At 33.7% G+C, this 21,878-nt stretch overlaps 1 protein-coding gene and 1 pseudogene across 2 annotated transcripts in view; one reads left to right on the top strand and one right to left on the bottom strand.

Moving 5' to 3' along the window:
• LOC145293741 (G-protein coupled receptor 65-like) overlaps positions 1–12,012 on the bottom strand; it is a 36,205-nt gene extending 24,193 nt beyond the window's left edge. The window contains exon 1 of one of the 2 annotated variants that reach the window (XM_080140214.1): positions 11,546–12,012. The gene's annotated coding sequence lies outside the window, so the exon portion shown is untranslated. Of the gene's footprint in view, positions 1–4,275; positions 4,477–11,545 lie in introns of those variants that run through there. The other variant, XM_080140213.1, reaches the window with a different exon arrangement.
• LOC145294309 (5S ribosomal RNA) lies at positions 9,149–9,266 on the top strand (annotated as a pseudogene).
• Positions 12,013–21,878: the final 9,866 nt, after the last annotated feature.

Raw genomic sequence — 21,878 nt, 5'->3', positions numbered from 1 at the left:
TTTCGTTCTTATATGGCCTCCCATTGTCAGTTCTGTATTGAATGTAATTATATATTATTTTTTCATTGGAATAATTTGAGATGTGTAACTAGCGTATTTATTTATTTGTTTGCGGACTGCTATATTCATCTTCAAAGTTGTTGTTTTGTTAGGCAAAATGCGGTAAGACAACAACAACTATGGAAGGCAGTAATTAATGGAGTACAGTTACTAGAGTTCCTATCCCGTCGCGGTTAAAGACCTGAAGAAGACTAGAGGGCGTGTTGGCCGAAACGTGGTGAAACAACAACAACAACAACAACTGTGAAGATGAGAATAAAACTCCACATATATATAAATAAATATACAAATTAATCATCCAAAGGAAATTAAATATAAAGAAATAGGCGCATCGATATAGTATTAGTTTATATAATGTCGATTTCTGTAAAATCACACAAAAAAAAACTTCCTTTTCTTTTATATCGCAAAAAGTTTCCGTGCTTTCAACTGTTCAAATCTTCCAGTGTTTAATCGTGCCTATCAGTTTTGTCGTTAGGCAGAGGGAGATTTTTAGTTTTATATTAAACTTTGCAGAACATGATTGGGTTTTATAAAGGTAAACGCAAAACAATAACACCATCTTTGATGGAGTTTATGCAACAAAAAAAATTAAATTATTCGGATCTGACAGCACCTGTCATCAAACGAGAACGAAATGTCTTCAAGTAGGGTATCATGACAACAAGCCGATAATTTTATTATCCTGTTTTTCTTCTTCTTCTTCTTCTTCTTCTTCTTATTATTATTATTATTATTATTATTATTATATTTTTAGATTTCATTTTAAACATGCCGTGGTGCCCGGGGTTGTCCGGATGTTTGGAGGTGTGTGTTGAGCAAAATAAAAAAAAAAGTGGTAAGAGGTAGTCAGGCTCGAACCCGTACCACGATGGAGGAAAAGAACGTTAGGTTTTTGCAGTTGAGCCTATCGCCAAAGCGGAAGTAACGTAGGTTTAAATTAAGATTAGCCAATCGAAGAGAGGCGATGACTTTCAAAAATATCGGCGAAAAAAACGACGACTTCTTGAAGAAAAGTGCCCAGTTGAGGGTGAATGAATTAATGTTTTTGGCCAATTTGTCGATATTTGACGTCCTTTGATGTTATTCAATTTTTAATCAAATTGGTTGAATATTTTTAATTCTATACTTTATTACAACATCATTAAATAATCTCTTACATAATTTAAACTTCGAGACATTTGATGATACGGTAAACATGGTATTTTCCTACATAAACATGTAAAAATTGTATTTAGAAAAATTTGCTTTTCCTGATCAATATAAAAATACTATAAATGTTCATAGTTTTAGAGTAGTATACTCAATACAAAAACAAGCATACGTATGTACAAAACATGCAATGCATTAAAGGAGAAGCAAAGAAAGTAGATAACGTGCACCTATAACACACACGCACACACACACATATATATATGTGTGTGTGTGTGTGTGTGTGTGTGTGTGTGTGTGTGTGTGTGTGTATACACATACTAGTTTGGGTGGCCAGCGTTACCCAGCGTTGCCCAGCGTTGCCCGGCGTTCCCCGGCGTTGCCCGAGTATTTGGAGGTGTGTGTTGAGCAAAAACAAAAGTTGCTGTAGGAAGGCAGGCTCGAACCTGTACCGCGAAGGAGGAAAATAACAGAAAAAAACGTGGCGTCTTTGCTGTTATGACCACTGCCAAACCGGAAGTGACACAGGTTTAAATTAAGGCTAGACAATCGAAAAGAGGGAATAATGTTCGAAAATATCGGCGAAAAAAGCGACCCCTCTCTGTAGGAAAGTGTCCAGTTGAGGGTGTAGAAATTAATGTGTTTGGCCAATTTACACTTATACAGTACCCAGCATATCAAATTTCGAGTCTGTAGACTAAAACTTGACAGAATTATTGTGTATAACTACTCGGCAGTGCGGCTAGTCTAGAATATTTCCCTAGCAGTGGATTGAACCTAAATCATCGTGCTGGTAGTCGGCAGTTCTGACTACTGGACAATGGATAGGTGCTTGTCAACGACTCCTCAATTGTCCATCAAATATACATTAGCCCGTCGCTTTTACAGTGAACAAGCTGCTTGTTTATTTACAAACAAACAGTCAGCATCTCTCTCCCTCTCTCTCTCTGTATATATATATATATATATATATATATATATATATATGTGTGTGTGTGTGTGTGTGTGTGTGTGTGTGTGTGTGTGTGTGTGTATATGTTTCAAAGACTTACTTTTCTTTTTTATAACTTTCGTTTATTTTCTTCTGGATTTTTTTCATTACAGCTGTTTCGTAATGAAAAAAAAAATCCAGAAGAAAATAAACGAAAGTTATATAAAAGAAAAGTAAGTCTTTGAATTTCAACAAAGTTTTGCACTATTAAATAGATATATTGAGCTTAACTCGAAATTATCGGTGAATGGTTTTTAACATAACGGTCTAGAGGCGTTAAACGGAACGGTATACATTGAGATGAACAATATTACAAAAATAAACTTTCAAATATATACATATACATATGGATATAAAAGTGAAAGTGTCTGTGTGTCTGTGTACATTTCCCTACGCATTAACTCTGTTAATTTTTAATCTACAGACTCGAAACTTGATATACAGGGTACTGAGATTTGGGAAAATCTATATTATCGGGTGTCGGCCAGAAATTTGGCTGTTAAGGGGTCATGGTTCAACGATTTGACCTTTGAGAACTCTACCAAACTCCTCCGACAATATTCGGTCTAAACACTTGAAATTTTAAATGTAGGTTACATGAACATGGATCTAACTTAATAAATTGAGTTGAGCCCAAAACAATAAATAAAACAATAAATTTTAAGGGGTCATAATAGCGGTCAAAGTATTAAAAAATTGACCGCTTTTTTTTTTTTTTTTTGCTCAACATACACCTCCAAATACCTGTGCAACGCCGGGAACCCATGCTAGTATATATATATATATATATATATATATATATATATATATATATATATATATATAGTGTTATAATGGAATAAATCCAGAGGAAATCCGGGTATGAGAGCTCAATGTGGTAAACAGAGCAATAAGATAAAAATTATAACACGGAAATTACATAATTGTCGATGCAATAATTTATTTCAACCTTATGGTATTTTCAAGCATCTAAATCAGACAATTACATTTTTGATACTGAAAAAGAAAAGAAAAATCGTGCTTCGACCCTCAAAAAACCAAAGGTGGTGGTAGTAGCAATCCACTTAATACATTAATAGAGAGGGTGGTAGGGATTTAAAAAAATAAAAACGAAAAATTAAAAATAACAAATAAAAAAATTAGATTAGACACTTATAAGCGGCAGCTCGATGTAACCATAGATACACACACACACACACACTCACACACACACACACACGCAACACATACACATACACACACACACACGCCTCTAAGATGTACGTTCTGACATGTAAATGCCTTGACACGCGTTTACTAACCTAGGAATATATATATACTGGTTAACACGTAAAAGTATGAGAACATAAATGGTACTGCCGCCAAACAGTACTGTAAAAATATTTCCCCTATTATTCGACAATCAGTCAAGTACTAATTTGTTTACATTTCCAGCGTTATATTTTCATTAAAGTTTGTTTTCAATGTTACCGCCTATTTCTGTATGTTTTACAAACATTATTCATTATCGTAATTGAAATTAAAAAACACAAAAATCCCTACGAATTAAAACGTTCTCTTATAGATTAATCTTTTTATATAAGAGAACCCATTTTGATTAGTTGTTTTGTTATATTTTCTGATTTGTTTATAGTTCTGGAGGCATATTTAATCAATCTTAACGTTTCCATTTATTTTCTGATTCAGTTCTTTTTTTTTTCCTGGATATGACCTTAAACTCTATCTGATTGTGTAGCCCCAGCTTGCGGGCTTTGTGGAGTGTGGTGCCGCCCTTTAATTGCCATTGCTCCCAGGTCCACTCTGACCCGAGGTAGTAGTGCAATTTAGGGTCCCAACTATGGATTAAACAGAAACCGACTTGAAAAAAAAAAACTCTATTAAAAATATTTTCTTCAAAATAACTGGATTCAGCATTAAATAACCTGAAAAGGGTTGATATGCCGTAAACCAAAAACAACCAAACCAATCTGATTCAGTTTTTACTGTTCATGTTATGATTTTGTCTTTAACATTTAAATAAACTAATCTAGCGATAATGCTATCAGACCAGATAAACGATTAAATGAACTCACCATATTAAAATATGCTCCTTGTAATATATTCCCGATCCGAGAGGAAACCGTTCAACTCTGCCATCCAGACAGGGTAAGAATGAACGAACAGAAGAGAGAAAAAGATAAATCGACGAAACCGATTTTTGCCCCGGTGAAACTGATGAGACTATTTCCAGCGCACCACGAGAGATTCGCAGAAGCAATAGTCCTGAAATTGTTGTAGCAGTTGTAATAAGTGGACTCTTTAATGCTAACGCCTTCGAAAACGGTAACGCCCCTTTTCTTCTAAGAAGTTATATTCTACAGATTTGTGTGTGTGTATGTGTGCGTGTGTTTGTGTGTGCGTGAAATCACAAACATTTGGTCGTATAAGTAATAATCTAAAAAAGATGTAGAAATATTATGTTAAATCCTAATTGGAATATTTATTAATACAATATATTAATATACCAGCATGGGGGCCCAGCTTTGCTCGGGTGTTTGCTGGTGTGTGTTGAAAAAAAATGATAGTAGGAAGGCAGGCTCGAACCCGAACAGTGAAAGAGGAAACAAACGGGAAAAACGTGATGTCTTTGCTGTTACGACCACCGTCAACCCGGAAGTGGCGCAAGTTTAAATTAAGGCTAGACAATCGAAAAGAGAGGTGACTTTAAAAATTATCGGCGAAAAAGTGACCCCTCGCTCTAGAAAAGTGCCCAGTTGAGGATAAAGAAAGTAATGTTTTAAGCAAATTTTTCGGTATTTGTCGTCTAAACGGTCGAGCTTCAAAACGATACTGATCTTGTGAAAATCCGTCGCCTTTGTCGAAAATTTTAGGCAGACATGCAAACGTACATAAATACATTCATATATTGGTAGATCAAATTTTCGATCAAAATCGATTAAAAAGCTTCTCTGAATACCCTTTATGTAAAATTTCAAATCTTTAGACCAGAAATTGTCTGTATAATTTGGAAGAGACTGCAGAGGTCATTTTTTTTAACTTTGGCCCCTATTATTACCCCTTAACACTTATTATTGCGGCTCAAACCAAGTTATTAAGTTAGATCCATGTCCAAGGAACCTATATCTAAAATAGCAAATTGTCGGAGGAGTTTGGTAGAGTTCTCAAATGTCAAATCGTTGAACTTTGATCCTTTATCAGCTAAATTTCTGGCCGAAAACGGATAACAAGGACTTCCTAAATCTCAATACCCTATATATCAAATTTCGAGTCTGTAGACTGAAAATTGACAGAGTAATTGTGTGGGGAAATGTACACGGACTTCCTTTACCAACCGATTTATTCTAAGTTTAAGCTCCCACCTCTCAACTAGAACGCAGAAACACAAACAACAAATAAATTACTTAATTAAATCTCATCAATATAAAACATAAACTACTATAAAAAAATAAATTAAATAAATAAGTAAATTAGAAATAAAAATAAGTAAAAGAAAAACAAACAAACTCAATCATATAAAATTAAAAATCCATCAACAAGTTCCGGACAATTGTTTAGCCCGATACTGTTACTGTTTACAACAACACGTTTGAACCAAAGATAAACTATTATAAAAATAAACAAATAAATAAAATATTACAAAAATAAATAATTTAGAAATATAAAATAAAGAATTGAAAAAAAAAACCCTAACCATATACTACCTACAAGTTCCGATCGATGATTTGCTGCTGTATAGTTACTGCTTACAACAGCACGTTTAATCAAAGTCAAGTAAATATCTGATGAAGAGATCTTTCTCGAAATATTATATAACACGGATATACCATGAGACCGACTTTCCCAGGTGACTATTGTGCAAAGATAAATATATTGCGTATATGAAATATATGAATATGTACACATGTATTTATAAGTTGTATTAATAAAATTTCTCACCTGCTTCAGCTTGTGTCTTCCGTTACTTCTGAATTGTAGCGCCTTCTACAATTCTATTTAAATATATATATATATGTATATATATATATATATATATATATATATATATATATATATATATACTAGCATTTCAGCTCGGTGTTGCCCGGGTGTTTTGAGGTGTATGCTGAGCAAAAAGCGAAAACGGACACTTTTTTTTTAAATTTAACCCCTATTATGACCCCTTAACATTTATTTTTTTTGGGTTCGAATCGAGTTATTAATTTAAATCCATGTCCAAGGAATCTGTGTGTAAAATTTCAAGTGTTAAGACAACAAATTGTGAGAGGAGTTTGGTAGAGTTCTCAAAGGTCAAATCGTTTAATTTTTACACCTTTAACATCCAAACTTCTGGCCGAAAACCGATCACATTGATTTTCCCAAATCTCAGTACCCAGTATATCACATTTCGAGTCTGTAGACTGAAAATTGACAGAGTTATTGCGACGGAAAATATACACAGACACACAGACAGACACACACAGACACGTTCACTTTTATATATATACTAGCATGGGTGCTCGGCATTGCCCGGGTGTTTGAAGGTGTATGCTTAGCCCCCCCCCAAAAAAAACAGTCAATTTTTTTTTAATTTGATCCCTATTATTACCCCTTAACATTTATTGTTTGGGGCGCAAATCAAGTTAGATCCATAATCAGGTAGCATATATCTTATCCGAGCAAAAAAAAAAAGCTGTAATTTTTTAACTTCGACCCCTATTATGGCCCTTCAACATTTATTTTTTGAAGCTCAAATCAAGTTATAAAGTTAGATCCATGTCCAAGTAACCTATATCTAAAATTTCAAATGTTTATACCCCCAAATTGTGGGAGGAGTTTGGTAGAGTTCTCAAATGTAAAATCGTTGAATTTTGACCTCTTAACAGCCAAATTTCTGACCGAAAACCGATCACATCGATTTTCCCAAAATCTCAGTAACCTGCATATCAAATTTCGAGTCTGCAGACTAAAAATTGAGTAATTGCGTAGAGAAATGTACACAGACACGTTCGTTTATATATATATATATATATATATATATATATATATAAAGAGAGAGAGAGAGAGAGAGAGAGAGAGAGAGAGAATGCATTCAATATATAGTTATGATTTAAAACGTATTAGAAAAAAAAAAGACTCATGCGCCATCACCGAGAATCGAAACCAAAACTTTCAGCTCACGGTTTATTTTGCCTCTGCCGTCAACGACTGGGCTATGAAAACATGTTTACTGCAAGGCTAAAAATTAAAACATGAACCAATAGCTACTACGTTATGCATTCATAATACCGGCGTACGACCTTCGCTTGGCAAATTTCATCTTTTATTAATTTTCACACTCTTGTAGCGATTTTTCTGGGCTAAAACCCAATTATAAAGTTTTGCGTGGATTAAAATACCTCATACATGAAGTTCATCTCTTTACACCAAAGACTCTACGAGGTGTTTGGTAGGCAAAATTTGTTAAACAAAAGTATATACGTATACATAAATATATATAAAGAGGCATGCCTTTTTTCTGTTGTTCTTGGTCTTCGGGCCGGGATCAAAGTGTAGTATCTGTCTGAAAATGCTGCACTTTAAGTAATTGCCCGAGTCAATGGAAAAGAAATCCTCAATACTGGACAATTATTATTTTTGGTAACCAGTGCCCTCTTTTGCCTACTTTAAGGGGAGCTGGTTTTTACCCCACATTAAAAACGGCCTTGTGCCTAATTTGCTTTGGTGGGGAAGCAAATAAATACATTAAATAAATTTAACAGAGGGTTTTTAATATGAATATCAATACACACAAACGAAAAAGTAATTTATAACATGACGTCTTTGCTGTTACGACCACCGGCAAACCGGGAGTGACATAGGTTTAAATTAAGGCTAGACAATAGAAAAGAGGGGATTACTTTCGAAAATATCGCCGAGAAAAGCGACCCCTCCCTGTAGAAAAGTGTCCAGTTAAGGGTGAAAAATTAATGTTTTTAGCCAATTATCCGATATTTTTCGTCTGAAGGGTTGAGCGTTAAAACGATTTAGATCTTGTGAAAATTCGTCGCATCTGTTGAACATTTTAGGCAGGCATGCAAATATACATTCATATATTGGTAGCTAAAATTTTCAACCCAAGCCGATTAAAAAGATTGGCCTATCTCTGAATACCCTTTATGTAAAATTTCAAATGTTTAGACCAAAAATTGTTTGAGTAATTTGATAAGGACTGCAGCGGTCAAATTGTTTTTTGGTTTGACCCCTATTATGACCCGTTAACACTTACTGTTTTAGCCTCAAATAAAGTTATTAAGTTAGATCCATGTCCAAGGAACCTATATCTAAAATTTCAAGTGTTTATACCCAAATTGGCGGATTAGTTTGGTAGAGTTCTCAAAGGTCAAATCGTGTAACTCTGACCACTTAAGAGACAAATTTCTGGCCGAAAACGAATTACAAAGATTTTTCCAAATCTCACGTCCCTGTATATCAAATTTCGAGTCTGTAGACTGAAAGTTGACAGAGTTATTGCGTAGGGTAATGTACACAGAAAGACACACAGACACACAGATAATCAGACAGACACTTAGACTTTTATAGACATATAGATTACAAAAATTAGTATATAAATATATGAAACTTCAAGGTTATTCTTCAGTCAGAAATACAATCTTAAATTATCAATGTAATTTCAGTTGAAAATTCAGTTAAAAATTCCTAAACTGCAGATTATTAAAGCGAGTAGTTCACCTCATACTTAAAAATAATAAGATTCCACAGCATGTATGAGGACACAGTGCTGGTGAGTCGTCCGATTATTATTTTTTTTTTTCATGTTGTGTACGGAATACATAGCAAAGGAAATAAGAAAAAAAAAAGGCATAGAAACATTTGATTCTAAATTTGATCAACTTTTATTACTTAATTTTGATTCTGAAACGCATAAATGTTTAGACAAAGCATTCGACTTCTAATTTGGTTCACGTGACATACGGCATGATCACGTTTGACATACCGGTTCTCGTCAGATCACCGAAGTTAAGCAATGATGAGCCTGGTCAGTACCACATGGGTGACCATTTGGGACTTCCAGGTGCTATATGTACTCTCTGCTGTTCTCGCCATTGTTTCTAGTCGTCCTGGTCTTCTCCTTACCATTGGACTCAAGCAGCGCTGATTCAGGAGAGGTATGGTTGAAGACTGGGCAACCCTTGCCATACAATTACATGCGCAGTTGCCCCTACTGGGGGTATCCTTTGCCTTTCGGGACTGAACGGAGGCAACGCTGCTGCCCAATACCAATACATAAAAATTCATGTACATCTAAAATAATTCTGACGCTCCGCACTTCTTTATTTACATTGGAAGTGACGTCACACAAATCTTATAATACGGATGGCTATAATTGTAAAAATAATTTGTTTTATTTTTCTTTCATTTTGAGCTCCTTTTTTCTTCCGTTTGTTTTTGTTTTCTACAATTAATAAACCAGTTTACAAGTAAATTCAATTTTGGAAACCACTCGATTTTAAACGTTATTTTCATTTTCAGCGACCACGAAAACCTTTAAGAGTGGTAATTTTAAAGGAATTTGAGGATGGAGTAATTCTTCATGTTTACCTTTTTTTTTTAATTGAATTGTTAGGTGAAAGTACAGAATAGTTACAATACACCCTCCCTTGTCCATGTTAAATAATAGGTTTCTAAATAATAGCGTTAAAAATAGCTCGGGTCGTAAAGTGCAGGACTGCAGGAGTACCTATAAAAGGTAACGCCGGATCGGAAAAAGAGCTCAAAATGAAAATAAAATAAATTCTCCGCTCAAAATAAGAAATGGGAGAAAAAAAAGTTAAATTCTCCGCTGTGTTAGTAATTAAAAATTAAAACAAATTCTCAAAATGAAAAGAAATGTTAGATTCTCCGCTCAAATACCAATATAACAAATGGGGGAGAAAAAAAATTAAATTCGCTAAAACAAATTATTTTTTTCAGGATAACCCAATTTTCAACAACGATTATAGAACTGCTTCTAAAAAAGTTCAAAATAAAATGACTCAAAATAATCTTTGCAAATATAAATTAATTGATAAAACTAAATTTAATTAACTATAAGCCGCATTTAAGAATTTTATGCGTAACAGATTTATAGTAAATTCTATAATGATCTGTCAGTTTTTTCCGAGAGTAAAACGTGTACATAAAAATATATAAAATACCAAAACTTATATTAATATATGTATAAATACACGCATATATATATATATATATATATATATATACGCATATATATATATATATATATATATATATATATATATATATATATATATACACGCATTCTGTAGACTGTTGGGTAAAACTGTAGAATATCAAGTTTGTGGTTGACGATTTGATCCTGGTCTCTGTTTTGTCTAGACACATGGAAAACCTATGTGGATCGATCTCTCTCTTCTCTCATCCTCTCTTTCTCTCTCTCTCCCTCTCTCTCTCTCTCTCTATATATATATATATATATATATATATATATATATATGTCTGTGTGTGTGCGTGCGTGTATATATATATAGTAAGTTAGGTTTATGCCTGACGAATTCTCGCGAGAATGAAACCTGTGGTATTTTGTGTAGCTAAACTACCATATATATTTTCATAACTTACTACCTCGCCATGCATACGTATTGAGCACAGTCGAAGTAAATACTGAAAATTTACGCATAAAATAAAATCCTCGTATATTAATTTATGTGATTAAATGAAGTATATATATATGTATATATATGTATATATGTATATATATGTAGATATATATATATATATATAAGAGTAAGAGCAATAAGTTAATAAAACACGTTAAGAAACACTTTGAAAAATAGTTAAAAATATATTTAATCTGAAGAGGAAACACTTACTCCTAGTCCTAGTATAAGCTCTATCTCCTATTTGGCTTTATCGAGGTTTTGCGTCTGGTCGAGATTACTTTATAAATAATAATTCTTTAATATTTATAATATACTTTAGTTTTACGATCTTGGATTATTTTGGTAAATTTAATTGACTTTTTTAATTTATTTTATATATATATATATATATATATATATATATATATATATATATATATATATATATATATATAAGCACATACATTAACAAACCTGCAGACTATTGCTGCAGCCATAATTCCCGAGAGGGTAGACAGTTCCTCGTTCAAGGACTATCTAATTGATATATTTCCGTGGTTTCTCGGAAAATTCTGCTTGATTATCCGTGGGAAAATTCATTGCGATTTTATTTTTATTTTTTTTCTTCATAGACTAGTGCGCGTTGCTAACACATTCATAATTTTAATTAAAATTTAATAAAAAAAAAACAAGCAAAAATACTTACGATCTTAAATTGTTGTCCAAGCCGTTCTTATTCACATGAAAAGATTTCACTTGTGATTAAATTAAGTCATTTATTCGTAATGATTCGTCATTTTAAAAAAAAAATATTTTTTTCGTTTTTTTTTTTTTTTTTACATTTTGTGTTCATATACTTTTAGGTTGTAGTATGTGCTGTCTTTTCTCTTTTCTTTTAAACGTTTAAAAGTTAATAAATGTGTTACGCTATTCCTGGTTACGTGATATCATACGGACTGACACAGTTTTATCAAGTTATAAAAGAAATTATTAAAAGTGTTGTTCAGCGTTGTATAATAGCAACCTGACTGACAAAACGTATCCTTTATGAAGTAACAGTAATCATGAATAGATGGAATTTAGAAAGAAGTTTCATGGAAAAATATTCTCCCAGATATCCTTGCGTCTATATTTCTCAACGGAACCTGAGATATTCGTCGATACAGTAGTAATGAAATTGCGATAGCAGTTGCAATATGTGCGCGTTTGAATGGAAACGCCTTCGAATAGGGTAACGCCTATGGATTCTCGTAGAATGGCATAGATAGGAACAACAATTTTATCAAACTATACAAAAGTTATCAATCATGATGCTGGAACAAAATGGAAACTTTCCAAGTAATGTTCTAATGTACTGAATACATATACGAAATGAATATACTATATAAAAAATACTAAACAACTCATGAACACTTAGATCGGAAATGAAAACACTTTATCTAAATTTTAGTTGGACATTTATAGATTCGAGGAATTATTCGGGTGTTTTATGCATTAATAAAGATGATGATCCCTCTTATATATATGAAGAACGATGACAACACAAACGTTAAGAACTTGTTTGCTTCCACTAAAATAAGCATGTGTGATCATTGTGTTTAAGAAGGCATATTACAAGGCAACATGAAGCAATTATCATCACTGTTTTTGTAAGATGATTAAAAATAAAAAATGGTTGATTCAATATACGATGAAAGGAAGAAAGAAATATTCTGATAGTTAAACGATTGAGGCATGATAAAAAATACAAATCAAATAAGCAAAATCTAAAGCTCGGACAGAGCTGATAGAAATCATTTATCCTGCCTTGATAGAGTTAAAACTTCGTAACCTCGTAGGGGATGCCCTTTTATCTTCCCTGCAAACTCTTTCTCACTGAAGGGATGTTGCGAGTCTGTCTCTGCATTATCGTGATTTTCATGGCAAGTGCTCGTCTGAACTCCAATCTATGGTCCCCACCCCTCGGCAAACTTTCACGAGAAACACTCGTTTAAACACTATCAATAATTTCACCCCCTCTTTATCTGTGCCTAAACCGAAACGTAGATTCCATGAACAAAGTTTCTGTCTTAGAACTGCACGCCTGTGGAACTGTCTTCCGTTTGCTATCTTTCCAGCTTACTAAAATATGGTTGTCTTCAAGTCCAACGTAGAGAAGTTATTGTGAGCCGTTCCACTTAAGTTAACAAATTTACCAAATTTTCATTACAAACGATTATTATATTTTCCAATTGAATACTGCACACTCTTTATCTCTTATCCTCGAGTAGCCTCTGAGCCTTGATAAGTGTTATGATGCCTATGTAAAAAAAAACAGAAAAAACAGCGTATTAATGTGGATTTATTGTTTTCAAAGTATATACATGATAAAGCTATTATGGTATTAGACTATGACGTCAATCCCTATTCGAACTTTGTACAAAATCTATTGAGTTTAACATCTTTTAACGAAAAACAGAAATTCCAGGAATCTTGTTAATGTAAGAAGTGTATAATATCTATATGTCTATAAAAACTAGTATGTGTGTGAGGGCAACTCTCAACCGATATACTCAACGGAGTTTTGATCAACAAACCTGAAATTTGATACAGAGGCTATATGGGCGTGCGGAAAATTTTAATCGGTTTTCCTCGGAAGTAAAGAGATATCAAAAGGTCAAAATATAAAAATTATCGAATTTTTAGCTGTTTGTAAAAAGTTTCTGGACTGCGAATGAACATTCGCGAATCATTGATATTACATCTTCCACATGTCAAAAATAAGTACCGCATTTTGGGGTAAATATTCCAAGTCCGGGATAATTGTGCTAACTAGCTAAAAGTGACATTTTAGCAACCACGCATATAAAGAGCACTTTTTTTTTGTTGGAACAATTAGTTCCGGATTTGGCGCAATTGCCCTAGAATACGATAGGTCTTAACACACTTATTGTAAGATCGTGGCAAGTTGGCCATACTTGTTTTAATATCTTTAAGTTTTTGTTTCGATCCCAGCCCGAGTATACTATTTTGTTTTACTTACAATAAATGAACTGTTTAGAAAAACATACTACTCGCATGCACATTTCTAATTTCTTTCCGATTTTTACTTCACTTTTTAAAGGAATTTAACATTTAATATCGGATAACGCCGGATGCATATTCTAATCTATATCTATCTATCTATCTATACATCTATATATAAAAGTGAACGTGTCTGTTTGTGTATGCATGTGTGTCTGTGTACATTTCCCTACGCAATAACTCTGTCAATTTTAAGTCTACATATTCGAAATTTGACATACAGGATACTGAGATTTGGGAATATCGATGAGATCGGTTTTCGGTCAGAAATGTGGCTTTTAAGGGGTCAAAGTTCAACGATTTGACCTTTGAGAACTCTACCAAACTGCTCCGAAAAGTTTGGGTCTAAACACTTGAAATTTTAGATATAGGCTCCTTGGACATGGATCTAACATAATAATTTGATTTGAGCCCAAAACAATAAATTTTAAGGGGTCATAATAGGGGTCAAAGTTAAAAACATTGACTGTTTTTTTTTGCTCAGCATACACCTCCAAACACCCGGGCAACGCCGCGCACCCATGCTAGTATATCTGTAAAAGCGAACGTGTCTCTGTCTATGTGTGTGTGTCTGTGTACATTTCCTTACGCAATAACTCTGTCAATTTTAAGTCTACAAACTCGAAATTTGATATACAGGGTCCTGAGATTTGGGAAAATCGATATGATCTGTTATTGACCAGAAATTTGGCTAGTAAGGGGTCAAAGTTCAACGATTTGACCTTTGGGAACTCTATCAAACTCCTTCTACAATTTTGGGTCTACACACTTGAAATTTTGGATATATGTTCCTTGGACATGGATCTAACTTAATAACTTTATTTGAGCCCACGACAATAAATTTTAAGGGATCATAAAAGGTGTCAATGATAAAAAAAATTGACCGCTTTTTTTTTGCTCAATATACACCTCCAAATTTCCGGGCAACGACGGGAACCCATGCTATTATATCTTTAAAAGTGAACGTGTCTGTGTTCCCCTGTGTCTCTCTGTCTGTGTGTCTGTGTATACTTTCCTTCGCCATAACTCTGTTAATTTTCAGTCTACAGACTCGAAATTTGATATACATGGTACTGAGATTTGGGAAAATCTATGTTATCGGTTTTGGGCCAGGCATTTGGCTGTTAAGGGGTTGAAGTTCGACGTGTTGTACCGTTGAGAACTCTACCGAACTTCTCCTAGGATTTTGGTTCTAAACACTTGAAATTTTAGATATAGGTTCCTTGGACATGGATCGAACTTAATAACTCGATTTGAGCCCAAAAGAATAAATTTTAAGGGGTTATAATAGGGGTAAAATTTGAAAAAAATGACCGTTTTTTATTTTATTTTAATTTTTTTTTTTTTGCTCAGCATACACCTCCAAACACCCGAGCAACGCCAGACGCCCATGCCAGTATATATATAAAAGTGAAAATGTCTGTCTGTTTGTGTGTCTGTGTCTGTTTGTGTACATTTCCCTACAAAATAACTCTGTCAATATTCAGTCTACAGTCTCGAAATTTGATATACAGTGTAATGAGATTTGGAAAAATTTTGTTATCCGTTTTCGGTTAGAAATTTGGTTTTTAAGGGGTCAAAATTCAAGAGGTTGACCCTTCAGAACTCCTCCCAATATTTAAATTTTAGATATAGGTACCTTTGAGATGGAGCTAACTTAATAACTCGATCTGAACCCAAAACAATAAATTGTAAGAGGCCATAATAGGGGTCAAATTAAAAAAAAATTGACCGTTTTTTTTCTCAGCATACACCTCCAAAAACCCGGGCAACGCCGGGCTGAAATGCTGGTATATCTATAATAGTGAACGTGTCTCTGTGTCTGTGTATGTGTGTCTGTCTGTGTGCCTGTGTATATTTTCCTTCGCAATAACTCTGTGAATTTTCAGTCTACGTACTCGAAATTTAATATACAGGGTATTGAGATTTGGAAAAATCTAATATGATCGGTTTTCGGCCAGAAATTTGGTTGTCAAGAGGTCAAAGTTCAACAATTTGACCGTTGAGAACTCTACCAAAATACTCCGCCAATTTTTGGTATAAACACTTGAATGTTTGGATATATGTTCCTTGGACATGGATCCAACATAATAACTTGATTTGAGCCCAAAACAATAAACGTTAAGAGGTCACAATAGGGGTCAGAGTTTAAAAGAATTGGCCGCGTTTTTTTGTTTTTTGATTTTGCTTAAAATACACCTCCAAACACCCGGGCAACGCCGGGCTAAAATGCTAGTATATCTATAAAAGAGAACGTGTATGTATGTTTTTGTGTCTGTCTGTGTGTCTGTGTATATTTTCCTTCGCAATAACTCTATCAATTTTCAGTCTACAGACTTGAAATTTGATATACAGGGTATGGATATTTTGGAAACATCTTTGTAATCCGTTTTCAGCCATAAATTTTGCTGTTAAAGCCCCAAAGTTCAACGATTTCACCTTTGAGAACTGTACTAAATTCCTCAGAAAATTTTTGGTCTAAACACTTTTAATTTTAGATATAGCCTACTTGGAAATAGGTCTAACGTAATAACTTGACTGTAATCCCCAAAAATAAATGTAAATGGCTCATAATGAGGGTCGAATTTATAAAAAAAACTGTGACCGTTTAACACAAAGGCATCAGGTTTTTCCCCGTTCTTTTCCCTCGTTTGCGGTACTTATTCGAGCCTGCCTGCCTTCCTACTACTACTATTTTTGCTCAATATACACCTCTAAATACCCGGGCAACACCAGGTATCCATGCTAGTACTTGTATATAATAGAAAATGAGTCAATTATCAAACAACAAGTTAAGACTATATTATTCCCTTTAACATCCGTTCAAATTGTTCGAGAGGAGTACAACTTATGTTAAACGTGTTCCTCTCGAATAGTTTATTTCTGAAATATACTGTAAAATATGTCAGATGATTTCAACGCTTTTACTAAATAAAAAAGATAGCATAAATTTAGAAAATTTTATGCACATAATTATTGAACTAAATTTAATAAAATGATAAAAGTCATCAAAAACGTTTATGGCAAAGAAAACGAGTCCCAACTCTAATTAGGTCTCGTGTCTTAGTGTTTTGTCTAAATGAAATGAAATTTTGGTCATTACTAGTTTATTATATTCAAACATCACATCAAAACACTAGGGTATTTGGCCTTTTTTTTCCGTTGACTGTTAAATGCCCATAAAAAAAATTGAATGTCCTCTGTTTTTTGGGGGGTCACCCTGTATATATATATATATATATATATATATATATATATATATATATGCATATATATGCATATATATGCATATATATGTATATGTATATATATATATGTATATATATGTATGTATATATATATGTATATATATGTGTATATATATATATGTATATATATGTATATATATATATATATATATACATACATATATATATATAACACCAGTTGTGAACACTGGGGAAAAGATTAAGAGTCAGAAAGGTGAGAATTTGATGTCTTACTGCTGAAGGGTTCTCATAAAAGATTAAACCTGATTGTCTATGAATAGAAGAGAAGAAGCGATATGTGTTTTATTTACTTTCGCTTTGCAGTCGTTGAATTAGCATAGAAATGAAGAACTACTTGGATAGCCATGTGAGAGATGTGGATATTTTTAGGCGTTGATTACAAATTACTAATAAGTAACACGCCTAAAATACATATAGTTTCAATTATACTTTAATTTAAAAGAAATTAAATATTTTAGCTTAGAGTTCACGTTTTTGAAGCATAGTTCTCTCTACAGAAAGCTGAGGGATGTTGCTAAAAAATGTCAAAATGATTTAAAAGGTATATTTTGAGAACTATCAGTTAACACTTAAGACCGGGTCCTTGGAATAGTGATTTCTCTACCTGATACACAGTGTGCCAAAGAAAGAGCTGAATGAGATAAAACTCATACTTCCACAGAGAATTATTATAGCCAACAACACATTTCTCGATGGATACCTTCAACTTATACAGCCGCCATTGCACAAACGCAGCGTGCATTTCGATGACTCATCCACCGCAAGCAAGTATAAATAGCAAAAGTTTTCACAAACTAGAAATAACTGTTAAAAATTAACAAGCGCAAGCAATAATCGCATACCGAAGTTATAAGGAAACACATAGAGTTACATAAAACAGTTATTTTGTGAAAATTCGTAAAAGTGTGATAAATATAAGTTAATAAAAAAGTTCACACTAATTAACAACAGTTGGTTCAACTACATAGCAACCGAGAACGTTGGGTTGATTTCTGCGTTAGACCTATCAAGTTACTCCTTTCCAAATGTTCCTTAACGGATAAGTGACCACACTTGTATCTCCGCAAAACATTCCTTCTAATGCCTCCGACATTATTAAGAAACCTTGACACATCCAAGGGATGTGAGCCTTAGCTCATCCCTGAAATATGTATGAGTAAATGTTCCGCTGATCTAATTCCTGTCATTTCCAAACTCTAAAACTAATGCTTAGCTGAGTAGGGTTTTCCTGATATTGACATATCTATTGTTGTACTGGTATTCAATAACTCTGCCAAAATTACTGCTTTGCTCAATTATCATCACAATAGTTTTCTGTCCCTCTTCGCTAAAATCTTTTTGTCCTTAATTAATCAACCAATCATTCTATATCTTACAATTGCGAAAGGTTTCCCTAACAGTACGGATTTAAGCAATCCTATGCTACTGCAGACATTTTAACTATCATTTATGAACTTATATATGATAGATAAGATATAGCTAAATCTATATACCTTGATATATCCAAAACTTGCAATAAGGTCTTATACCTGGATGTGTGTAACTGTGTGGTGAAATCCTGGTGCAATCAGGTGACTATTAGCAGAACCTATATGTGGCAGCAAAACTACGCGCCGGTCCACAAGTCCAAAGAGATCGTCGGGTTAGGATTCAGAATGAGTGCTACGACTTGGTACTCTTGCACCCATTGCCCCCCTCCTAATCCGACCTCAACAACCCGAACAATTTCGTTTTATCATACGTCTAGAACATCGCGAACATGACCTTCCATAACATAAAGGCTACTCTGATCGTCGCTATCCGTCTACTATCAGCCGAGCCCCCGCCGGCACTTGTGGAAACGGCATGTTCCCAATTACGGACATACAGAAGCATTGATTGAACCTGAAGTCGGCTACATTGAACTAATGTCAACTCTAGTACACAACCAAGTTACCTGAATTGATTTCTTTTCAATAAGAGTTTAAAAATAAGGCTGTAATGTTGTTCCGTACTGTATAAAACAAATTATCTACTTTCACATACTTATTCTATCATTTCCAAACATTAAGTTTAAAACGTGTTAACGATAAAAAGAAATTGCTGGTTAATTGCTTAATAATTTTCAAAGAACTATCAATAAAATTATATACAATCAAATGCATATTAATTCTAAAATATGAAGCTATGACAATCGTATTTCATTTCAAGTAATTAAAATTAAAAAATATGAATTAGTTGATATTAAAAATCTATTATAAAATCTAAAAAAGATCACTGGCATCTGAAAATAACATTGAGATTCTGATAGCATAAGAGACTTTGCGAAATCTAAATTTAAATAAAATTAACTCATTCATTGGCAACTTACACGCACCATAAATATTCTAAATTTTATAATGATAGATTAATTATACAAGCAGTGAAAATGTTCGACAAGAAACAACAACATTTCTAGGGCAGACGAGAAATACAGCAAGTACATCTGCCAGTTCCAGCCAGAAACGCAAAAGTAATCAGGATGTAGAAACGATCAAGCAGTAATAATACAAGCAAAATTAACATGTAATCTCCCCCTCTCTCTCTCTCTCTCTCTCTCTCTCTCTCTCTCTCTATATATATATATATATATATATATATATAAATGAACGTGCCTGTGTGTGTCTGTGTGTGTACCTTTCCCTACGCAATAACTCTGTCAATCGTAGGTCTACAGACTCAAAATTTGATATACAGGGTACTGAGATTTGTCTTTTTTTTTTTTTTTGCTCACCATCCACTTCCAAACACCCAGGCAACGCCGGGTAGAAATGCTAGTTTACAATAAATCTATAGATATATAAAAGTGAATGTGTGTGTGCGTGTGTGTTTGTGTGTCTGTGTATTTGTGTGTCTGTGTACATTTTCCACCGAAAGAACTCTGTCAATTTTCAGTGTACAGACTCGAAATTTAATATACAAGGTACTGAGATTTTGGGAAAATCTTTATAATCCGTTTTCGGCCAGGAATTAGGCTGTTAAGGGGTCAAAGTTTAACGATTTGGGTCTAAACAATTGAAATTTTAGATATATGTTCCTTGGACATGGATATAACTGAATGACTTGATTTGAGCCCAAAACAATAAATGTTAAGGGCTCATAATAGGGGTCAAAGTGAAAAAACTTGGCCTCTACGGTCTCTACTAAATTACTCAGATAATTTCTGGTCTAAACATTTGAATTTTCACATAGAGGGTATTCAGAGATAGAGATAGCTTTTTAATCCGTTCGGGTCAAAAAATTTAGTTACCAATATATAAATGTATGCATGAATGTATGTTTGCATGTTTGCTTAAAGCTTTCGACAGAAGCGACAGCTTTTACCGTTTACTGTATCGTTTTGAAGGGCGACCTTTCAGACGACAAATATCGAAACATTGGCTTAAAAAATTAATATCTTCACATTCAACTTTTTTCGCAGATATTTTTTAAAGTCATCCTCTCCTTTCGATTGTCTTGCCTTAATTTAAACATAAGTCACATCCGGTTTGGCGGTGGTCGTGACAGCAAAGAGGTCAGGGTTTTCCCCGTTGTTTTCCTCCTTAGCGGTACGGGTTCGAGCCTGCCTTCCTACTACCACTTTTTTTTTTTTTGGTCAACATACACACCCAAAAACACGGGCAACGCCGGACACCCATGCTAGTATGTCTATAAAAGTGAATCTGTCTGTGTATCTATCTGTGTGTCTGGGTGTCTGTGTACATTCCCCTACGCAATAAATCTGTCAATGTTAAGTCTACAGACTCGAAATTTCATATACAGTGTACTGAGATTTTGGAAAATCTTTGTAATCTGTTTTCGGCCAGAAGTTTTGTAGTTAAGGGGTCAAAGTTCAACGATTTGGCTTTTGAGAACTCTACCAAAGTCCTCCGCCAATTTTGGGTATAAACTATTGAAATTTAACATATATTTTCCTTGGACATTGATCTAACTAAATAACTTGATTTCAGCCCAAAACAATAAATGTTATGGTGCGATACTAAAGGGCAAGTTTAATTTTTTTTTTACTCAATATATACCTCCAAACATCCGGGCAACGCCGGGATGAAATGCTAGAATGCTAGTATACATATAAACATACACACGCTTACACACGACCATGCACGGGGATACGTCATACACACACACACACACACATATATATATATATATATATACTAGTCCGGGTGCCCGGCTTTCCACGTGTGTATGGAGGTGTGTGTTAAGCAAAAAAAATCGTAGTAAGCAGGCAGGCAGGCTCGAACCCGAAGTTCGAAAGAGGAAAAGAGCCTGAAAAACAACAGAAAAAATTTATGTCTTTGTTGTTGCGACCCTCGCCAAACCTGAGATGGCTTTCGAACATAATTTAAATATAAATAAAAAAACGACTTTATTATTTCCTGAATTAAGCTTACTTTTCAATGAAAATTCCTTTCTCTCTTTCTCTCTCTCTCTCTCTCTCTCTCTCTCTCTCTCTCTCTATATATATATATATATATATATATATATATATATATATATATATATAACTACTTCATTTACTCATATAAAATTAATATACGAAAGTATAGATTTATGCTTAAACTTTAAGTATTTATTCAAAAGTGCTCAATACGTAGGTAGAGCTAGTTAGTAATTAATCGCCATATATATTTTATAAATTACTATATCTATATATATATATATATATATGTGTGTGTGTGTGTGTGT

Source organism: Euprymna scolopes, chromosome 15 (genome assembly GCF_053919585.1).
Source record: "Euprymna scolopes isolate OS-2025 chromosome 15, ASM5391958v1, whole genome shotgun sequence".
Taxonomy (NCBI): Eukaryota; Metazoa; Mollusca; class Cephalopoda; order Sepiida; family Sepiolidae; genus Euprymna; species Euprymna scolopes.
Note: the sequence above shows the minus strand (reverse complement) of the source record. Positions and strands in the feature narration are given on the sequence as shown.